The 9,172-nt window shown below is 45.6% G+C and overlaps 1 long non-coding RNA gene across 1 annotated transcript; it reads right to left on the reverse strand.

The window, feature by feature from the left end:
* Positions 1-2,628: 2,628 nt before the first annotated feature.
* LOC140599664 (uncharacterized) lies at positions 2,629-8,970 on the reverse strand. Its single transcript, XR_012002569.1, has 3 exons — positions 8,614-8,970; positions 5,185-5,353; positions 2,629-4,049 (listed from the first exon to the last, which is right to left on the reverse strand). It is a non-coding gene; the product is annotated as an uncharacterized lncRNA (long non-coding RNA).
* Between the last annotated feature and the right edge of the window lie 202 nt (positions 8,971-9,172).

Genomic DNA, 9,172 nt, shown 5'->3' on the forward strand with positions numbered 1-9,172 from the left:
AGAATACACTTCACTGCATATGCTCACTCTAACAGACACTGTCAATCTAATTAGAGAGCTTGAATTATTAAAGCTTTGGGCTGCAGGTCACCGAGTCACCATGGACACATGCCAGAGTGGCATTGGATTAGGGAGCAGCTGGCTCACAACCGGTTGTTATTTGGACCCCCTCAAATTCGTTTGATTATAACTCATCTCCATCACGAAACCCTGGCGGTCTGTTCCAGGCCTGATCCAAAAGACAGAGCTCTGAATTGGCTCAAGTCCTGGATGTTGGTCCTAAGGCCACAGTTGACTCCTGGGGTCTTTGGTCAGTCCTTTTTCTTCTCAGGGCCCCCATATTCCCACCTGTACCGTGTAGCTACAAATATTTGCTTAGGATCATTTTAGCAGCTGTGAAGTGTCCCAGGATCTTTGAATGAAAGACGCTCTATTAAAGCTTAGGAACCAAGTGACGACTCTGGCCCCATCCACACTACAGAGCTCTGCAGGAGACAGACTGGACCCATTCATCCTTCATACAGTTCCTAATTTTATTCTAAAGCCTCACTGTTGGCCAAGGCTGGTCAGAGAACCGAGCAGTCTTAGCACTTTCAAAGTACCTTCTATTTCATAGGGTTGCTTTTTTTCTTTTTCTTTTTCTTTCTTTCTTTCTTTTTTTTTTTTTTTAACCATTGCATATTAGCAAAGGTAAAACTACCATGCAAGGAAAAGAACAACCATGAAAGGAAGAGGCCTATTTTTTTTTTTTTGGTATATTTTTTTATTGGAGTTCGATTTGCCAACATAAGCATAACACCCAGTGCTCATCCCTCCAAGTGCCCTCCTCAGTGCCCATCACCCAGTGACCCCGTCCCCCCGCTCACCTCCCCTTCCACCCCCCCTTGTTCGTTTCCCAGAGTTAGGAGTCTCTCATGTTCTGTCTCCCTCTCTGATATTTCCCACTCATTTTCTCTCCTTTTCTCTTTAATCCTTTTCACTATTTTTTAATTCCCCGAATGAACGAAGCCATATAATGTCAGTCAGCATAATACCCTCCAGTTCCATCCACGCTGAAGCAAATGGTGGGTATTGGTCGTTTCTAATGGCTGAGGAATATTCCATTGTATACATAGACCACAGCTTCTTTATCCATTCATCTTTCGATGGACACTGAGGCTCCTTCCACAGTTTGGCTATTGTGGACATTGCTGCTATAAACATCGGGGTGCAAGTGTCTCGGCTTTTCACTGCATCTGTATCTTTGGGGTAAGTCCCCAGCAGTACAATTGCTGGGTTGTAGGTTAGCTTTATTTTTAACTCTTTGAATTAAAAATAACTCAAAGTTTTAAACTCCACGCAGTTTTCCAGAGTGGCTGTACCAGTTCACATTCCCACCAACAGTGCAAGAGGATTTCCCTTTCTCCACGTCAAGAGGCCCTTCTCAAGGGAGATCTGCTTATTAGACCATTAAAACAGGTCAAGGCGTCCATTTTGCCTGGAGTTGGGATTTATACTATTCATATATTGGGCACTTCTGGGGTCCGCCCTCCATGAGGAGCAGGGTGCCATTTTTGTGTGCATTTTTACAGAGCTGTGCATGTTGATCCAGGGCAGCAACTGTGCAGGAAAGCAGAGATGAGAATGAATAGTATGGTATGTCCAAGGCTGGCTAGGCTTGAGTGCGAGTGTTTTTGCTCCCTAACGTGGCCCCATTGTTGCAACCCATAACCTGCTCCTGTCTTGAGGCTGTAACAACACTGTCTTAGAGCTCACATCATCAGCCTCCTTGAACGCTGAGACTCTCTATCTACCTTCCCAAACCCCTGCCTCTAGTAGCACTTAAGAAAGAACAGTAAGTCTGTACTTACCCTTCTTGGATGCATTTGGCCCCCTTCTTCTTTGAACTTCTTACTAGCCCTTGAAGTCAGGTGTCCTACCCAGATATCATCCTCAGGCTGTGGACACACAGGAAACTCAGCAGTGACTCACTTCCTCAGGGCCAGAGTGGGAACCTAGATGCTCAGTCACCATGGCCTCTAAGCATTGCTCTGTTTCTGGGTGAGCAGAGCATGGCTTCCCTTTGCTCTTGGGGGCCGGGGTGGGGGGAATGCAAATATCTTACGCAAACTTACTGAGGCCTTCTGTGATCTGGTCTGTGTCTTCCTGTTTGGTCTCATCTCCTCTCACTCCCTTGTTTACTCACCAACCCAGCCACACTGTTCTCCTTTTGTTCCTCAGACTCATCTGAGTTCATCCTACTTTAGGGTTTTTCACTTTTGCTGACCTCTTGACCTAGTATGCTCGGCCCACCAAAATTGGTTCATTAGCTTCTTATTTAGATATTTGTATTAAGTGTCATTTCTCAGAAGTTAATTCTTTCAGTATCTTGTCTAAAATAACCCTTCTCACTCAGATCACTTATACTTTGTGTATCTCCATTGTCTTAAGACTTTTAAAACCATTGACAATTATTGATGTTAAATATGTCTCTGTCCCTCCAACACTAGAACAGAGATTCCACGGACAGAGACCTAGTCTGACACCCTCAGTCCTATACTGCCAATACTATGAAATGTATCAGGTACTCAGTAGTCTCTTTATATAAATGTTTGTTAAATGAATCAATGAATGAACGTACTAAAAATATTTGTTGTGGACTCTAAGAGGTTGCCAGTGAGCTTTATTTCTGAAACCTCAAAGTCTTTAGCATCATCAGTGGGAGTCCAATCCCGACCCCTTGCTTGACCAGTGGAAGGTCATGGTGCTCAACTTGGGCTGGTTTACAGTGGCCCAGTCACCTGGGCTAAATGGGGCTTGCCTATGGCCAGTAGACCACGAAACTAAGGGTGATCCAAGAAGCAACCACCAGAGAGTCCAAATGGGCCACTACTCAGAGGATGTGAGAAAAGGAAGACCTTGGGATGAAGCAAAGCATATAAAGTGGAGAAATCAGGTGAGAATGAGAGCCTGCAGCAATTTCCAGAGCCAAGAGAACAAAGCTGAAGGAACATGGCCATGGGCCCTTTGTTAGAAGCCTGGAACATTTTTGGAGAGTAGGTGAAGAAGGAGTATTAAGAGTCATTTGGTTCAGATCCAAAATGACCTACACTCCTCCTCTTGAAGGCATGAACAGTGGTGGCTGCCCCTGATCTGCTGCTACGGACCTGGTACCAGCCCTCTGCTGTGGGATGGGGGTAGAGGAGCCCTCACTGCTGATTACCTTTCTTGCTGCTGCACAGAGGATGGATTTAGAGGATGGGAAGTTCTCACAAGAAGACCGCCAAAGAGATTAGTCAGCCGTCCAGGAAAGAGGAGATAAGAGCTGGCAAAGACAGAAGGAAGAGAAAGAGATTCAGGCAAGAGGGATTACTGATTCACATTTGAGAACATTTAAGTTAGATCAGATTAGATTGATGGAATGGGGAAGAAGGAAGACACTGTGAGGACTGGGGGATCTGAGCTTGTGCAGCTACGTAGAGGCTGTTCTAAGTCTTTACTTTGGACAGCAAGGGAAGGACGAGTCAGAGGAGGGTAATGTGATTTATCTCTGGACGGGCTAAATTTAACAAACTCATAGGCCCGAGAGAGATATTTTTTTTTTCTCCATAAACAGATGGAAATAGAAGCCTAGAGCACAAGGGAATGGAAGAAATTGTATTATATTGAGTAAAACGAAGATCCAGAGTAACCAAGAATTTTAGTGGAAGGTGAGGGAACCATGAGGACATTTTTCACTTGAATAAAACTAATGCTAATTAAGGTCAAGCTTGAAGCTGGAGGACACTTTCTTATTCAAATGAAGGGTTTGAGATTTAATTTTTAAAACTCAGGTAGTTTCAGAAATCAGCTTTTTGCCTTACAAAGAGAGAGAGAGAGAGAGAATGAGAGAGAGAGAGAGAGCATGCTCACAAGTATCCCTCCAGAGGCAGAGGCCCAGAGACCAAAACCCAAAGGACCAGATCAGGAAAATAGAGTTCTCTCCAGTAAAAAAGGTAAAGGTGCTCCCGTTCAGTGCAGCTATCCTCACCATCTCATCCATCTGTGAAGAACATTTTGTTTGTGTAATTCTGAAAAAAAAAATCATATTAAAAAAAATCATGTTATTAATACTAAACATGAAAGCAAAAACAAATGAAAGTCTCTTCCTGCCTCCATGTAAAGAAAAACAAAGTGTCAGAAATAAAAACAAGATAACAAAGATGGAAAAGCAGATCAAACCTCAGAAAGCACAGACACAACACGAAAAAGTTTACTAACTATGCGAAATAGAATATAGAACAAAAGGAGTCCTGAAAGAATCCCTCCAATTTTTTTTTTATTTTTAATATGAGGAAAGAAAATATTTCACAGCCCAGTATTCCAGCAAAAAGAGACTATTCATGCTGTAGCCTGGGGCCCTTCTTGCTGAGTTCTTGGCATAAGCTCCAGGGCAGGGCTGAAAATATCAGGGAATGAGAGCACTCAGGAGTTAGGGATGAGGGTAGCAGGCTGCGCTGGTGGGGACAGGGGTGTGTGGGGCGAGGCAGGTGGGAAGAACAGGAAGGGAAGCTTGTGGGGTCAGCTTCAAAGTTTCAGCATCAGAGAGCAGAGCTGAGCAGAGGGGCTGGACGCCCTGCTGTAGTCTCACAGGCTCCAACTTCCCAAATTGGGAAGTTGGCTGCCTCCAACTTCCCCTTGCATTTTCCTCTAGAAACACAGAGTGACAGAGAGTGGACTCCAATATTTCTTGAGCATCTTTGAAGGCCTACAGGCAGTGTGGACCAGGAAGTAGGAAGGGGTTTGGTAGTCAAATCAACTTGAGGGATCCTGGATATAAAACCTGTTTTGAATTCATTTGCACATTCAAGGCTCTGAGAAGTCCTCCTTTTAAATAAGCCAGTTTATTTAACCCCCAGGAACATGCCAAAAAAACTAGAGATCCACAAAACCTGCTTTATTTTTGCTGCCTTCATGTTTTTATTCTAAATAACAAGGACAATATTAAGGGTCACCAAATTTGATTTGGCTGATCTGATTGGCTGGGCCCATCCCCTCTCATTGTCCTCTGTTTCTGCCTTTAAGTTGCCTGTTATATTGAAAGGAACAACTTTTTCCAAGAAGGTCATCTGAGTAGGTGTGTGGAAAACTGCAACGCTAATTATAAGTACTTTTGTGGAACATCCTATATGTTGCAAACACTTTCACAGAAATCCTATTACTTACCGTCTCTCACTGAAACACAGTGGTATCATGTAGGAAGCTGACTTATCATCGGCACCACAGGGCACAAGCCTGTCCCACTTCCCATCCACTCGGTGTGGTCAGCGCCAGCCCTGGTTCCTCCTTCTCACCATTCTCCTTTGGTTGCTGGTGATCGGTTCCTGACATCCTTCTAGGAGTGCAGCAAGACAAGTATGGCGCATGGACAGTTTAAATTAATAAGTTAAAGATTTAGGATGATTAGATCACTATTTTCTATAGCAACTTCACTGGTCAAAGGTACAATCTCTGGCTGCATTGGAGGCATTTCTCCCACTGATTCCTTCTTAAGTTTGACCTCTAATTTCTTGACTACCCCCACGATGCTGGTTAAACAGGTAATTTTTATATTGACCTAAAATGCATATTATGTTTCAGTTCCTTGCTGAGTTATCGGATTATTATACCATTGCCAACAGGATCAAGACCAATTGCTTCAACTTCCCTTCACAAATGACAGCAACTCAGCTTCCCAACATCATGGCTGATCACTTTCCAGCCTTGTGCCTTGTGTCCCAGCTCCCCACAACCACCTGCCATTTCCCAAATAAGCCATGCTTCCTCCAAATCCTGCACCTCAACACACCCAGTCTGTGTTCTGTCCCTTCCCTGGCTGTCCTCCCCTTCCTCTGCCCGCAAAATCTTCCCGAGCACCCCACTTGTCACTTCTTTCTCCAGGCCCCACAGGACTCTGCACCTAGTGTTAGATGGTGCCAAGCAGTTTGAAATTGTTCATGTGTCTTTCTGGTGCTTCCAGAAGGCAGGAAGGGCTTTTGTTTTATGCATGATTGGAGCCCCTGGGCTCGCACAGTGCTTAACGGCACGTAGAAGATGCTTAAGAAACATTCATTGAATGGATGATTCATTTAGACACTGGGACTGCACGGTCTCTGGATTTGAAAGCTTTCCAGGAACTGATCACCAGCAACCAATGGAGAGTGGTGAGAAGGAGGAGCCAGAGCTGGCGCTGACCACGCCAAGTGGTGGGAGGTAGGGACAGGCTTGGGACCCATGATGTCTATGACAACCCCTGGAGGTGTGGGGGTGGGGAGAGGTATATTTGAGATTTTTAAAAAATGCTTTTCAAAAGGAGAATGGATTAAGGGAGGATGAGAAACATGGCTCAGAGGAAGAATGCTTTCCAAGTGGGCCACGCTGGATGGAAGAGGGAGGAAGAGGGGGGCGGGTTGTAGGCCGAACACATTACATTGCCCACCTTCAGCCTCCATGGAATAGATGGGGCTCCCAGCTTCTCCCCAAGAGGAAAGAAAGCTACCAAGTTCTTTGTGACCAGCTTTTCACCTACTTTTATGGTGTTTCCTCTTCATATTAACCTTTGATTATTTGATTAAGGTCTCTAGGGATAGTTCAGTTCATTCTGAGCTCAATTCCCCCTTGCTAACTCTCCTAAGAGTCCCTGAACCCCAAGGGACCTCCACCAAGTGTCCAGACGTTTTGCTCAGCCACGCAAACGGCCCCTGGTAACTCCAGGCCAGTAGCGAAGACAAGTTGCAAACAGGGCAGGCAGTAGAGATTGTGCTTTCTTTCTGAGATGATCCATACCAGAGAGTCAGAACCAGTCATTACATTATGTTTGTTTACAAAAATTGCTTTCCCTTTTTTAAGCCTAAAAATCCAGCTGTGCCCAAAAGAAGACCACAGGCAATTGCAATTAAAAACGACTTCAGAGTTTCCTTAGCTCTTCCTGTCTCATCTCACAAGGGGGAAAGCAACAGTGGGAGATGTGAACGTCAAACATCTATAGCAGATTTTATAGAAGCCTGTAGCTACTTTCTTCTGGAGAACTTAGGTAGGCTGAATTTAAGGTACTTTTAGATAGCCATGAGTTTTTTGATTTATTCCTTTAGAAGCAGGACAGCAAATGCAAGGATGGCAAGAGAAGAGGAGCAGGGTGAAACAATAGACACAATAGAAGAATGGGTGGAAGAGCCTGCCTAAGCTTATTGAGATAATTCCACTTGAAACCAATCTCGTACAGAGGAAACACCACCAGATATTGAAGAATTATGGAAAAATACCAAGTTGCTCACTTCTTAAAACATGCTAATCAACAGATCCAGTGATAATGATACATATCTTAATTGCTAATTCAATAAACAGCACTAAACACCTACTCTGTACTAAGTCCATGGGGAATATATTCAAAGTAAGGCTATAAATAGGATATAAATAGGAACAACGAGAAGAGTGATATTTATTGAGGGTTACGGCATTCCAGGCACTGGGCCAAGCATTAGCTTATTTAACCTCAGTAGTGAGTATGATTGTTTGCCCATTTTATCTTACCTTATTATTATTATTTTTTAATGTAGGCTCTACGCCCAACATGGGGTTTGAACTCATGACCCTGAGATCAGAGTCACATGCTCTACTGGCTGAGCCAGCCAGGCACCCCCTGTCCATTTTATAGGTAAGGAAACCATGACTTAGGACAATGAAGTAACTTGCCTGAGGTCACACTGGTAGGTGGCCCTGCTGAGTTCCTGGCTCAGGTCAGCCTGAATTCCTAACCATTATCTCTGGTGACTCCTCTGAGACCAGATCCCTGGAACTTGTAGTCGAATGGGTGTGGGACGCCCGAACAAAGAGTCCATATGATTAGGACTTGCAGTGGGAAAGGGCACAGTTAAGGAAGTCACCAGAGGGTGTTGCCAGAGCAAGAGCTTAAAGGATGAGGAAGAAGACATGCCTTTGGGAGATGGGTGAGGGAAAGTTGGCTCTCGGCATGGTGCCAGGATAAAAGGAGCATCCTACTTGAGGCCGCAGAAGAAGCAAATGGTGCTAGGGTCAGATCAACCACACCCCAAGGGCTCCAGTTTCAGCCTAAGACCAGCTCAAGAAAGAGAACTATCTTGACACAATCACATAGGAGCGAGGTCTGTAGGCCCCTGGAGAAAATGACTGGTGGCCATCAGAGCACCATCAACGTGGAGGTTGGTCCACTGCAGCCTTCCAGGAGGCGAGCTGCACCCTGCTCTGGGGTAGACTAGACGGGGGGGGGGGGGGGGGGGGGGCCAGGAAGGTGGGTGCGGCTAGATGGAGCTGCCCAGAAGCAGGGAAGTTACTGAAGATAGCATCAAGCTAGTGCATTTTCCCTAGAGCAGCCTCTCACCCGTTGAACACAAACAACGCGCTGTGCCCCGGGCATCTGGGAGAGAGACAAAATAAAGGCTGGGTCCGCAGGGGCTCCTCACGCCCCAGGCTCTGTTCATCACTCTGTGCTTGCTTTGTAAGTCATTAAATTTACAGGACAAAGACCAAAAATCATGGTCTCCAGTCACCTTTGCAGCCCCCAGCCCCAGGGCCTAGTCCCTCACTTCTCCCTACAGAGGCATTCCTTTGCTCCCCATTCCTGCCTCCCGCCCCACATACCAGATTTCCTCCTTTTTTCATTTTCTGCTGCCAATGGTCTCGAATGCTCCCTCTTTCTTCTTCCAGTTTCTTCTATCAGCCTCTGATGGCCTAGCATCATGGTGGGGGGGTGGGGGTAGCTCCAGACCCAGACTTTTTTTTCTGGGAAGGATGGTGTCCCCTGGTGGTCCCGGACCATCTAAATCTGAATTCCCTCAGGGAGCTGGACTGAGGCAGACCCATCCAGGGAGATGCGCTGACCTGGAAGCTGCCTTTCAAACAACACTTCTAGGTCACTCTTTGGGCACTAACGTGTGAGAACTACTACCCTGGGGACAAAGAGCCTGGAAACTTTCCCATCTCTGATGGCTTCCTCCCTTTCCTCAACAACCTTCTCTGGTAAATGTAGATGCAGAGTAGAGGCACAGTGAGAGTAATGGGGTTTATCCTTTCTCGTCCTTTGTGTTTACTTATCTGTCTCTTCTGCTAGACCGCGAGTCTCTGAGGAGGAGAGTCATGTTCCCTCAGCTCTCAAGCCCTGGGACTTGGGTGGTGCACGTTCACAGTGGACACTTTACAA

Source organism: Vulpes vulpes, chromosome 7, assembly GCF_048418805.1.
Source record: "Vulpes vulpes isolate BD-2025 chromosome 7, VulVul3, whole genome shotgun sequence".
In the NCBI taxonomy this organism is placed as follows: domain Eukaryota; kingdom Metazoa; phylum Chordata; class Mammalia; order Carnivora; family Canidae; genus Vulpes; species Vulpes vulpes.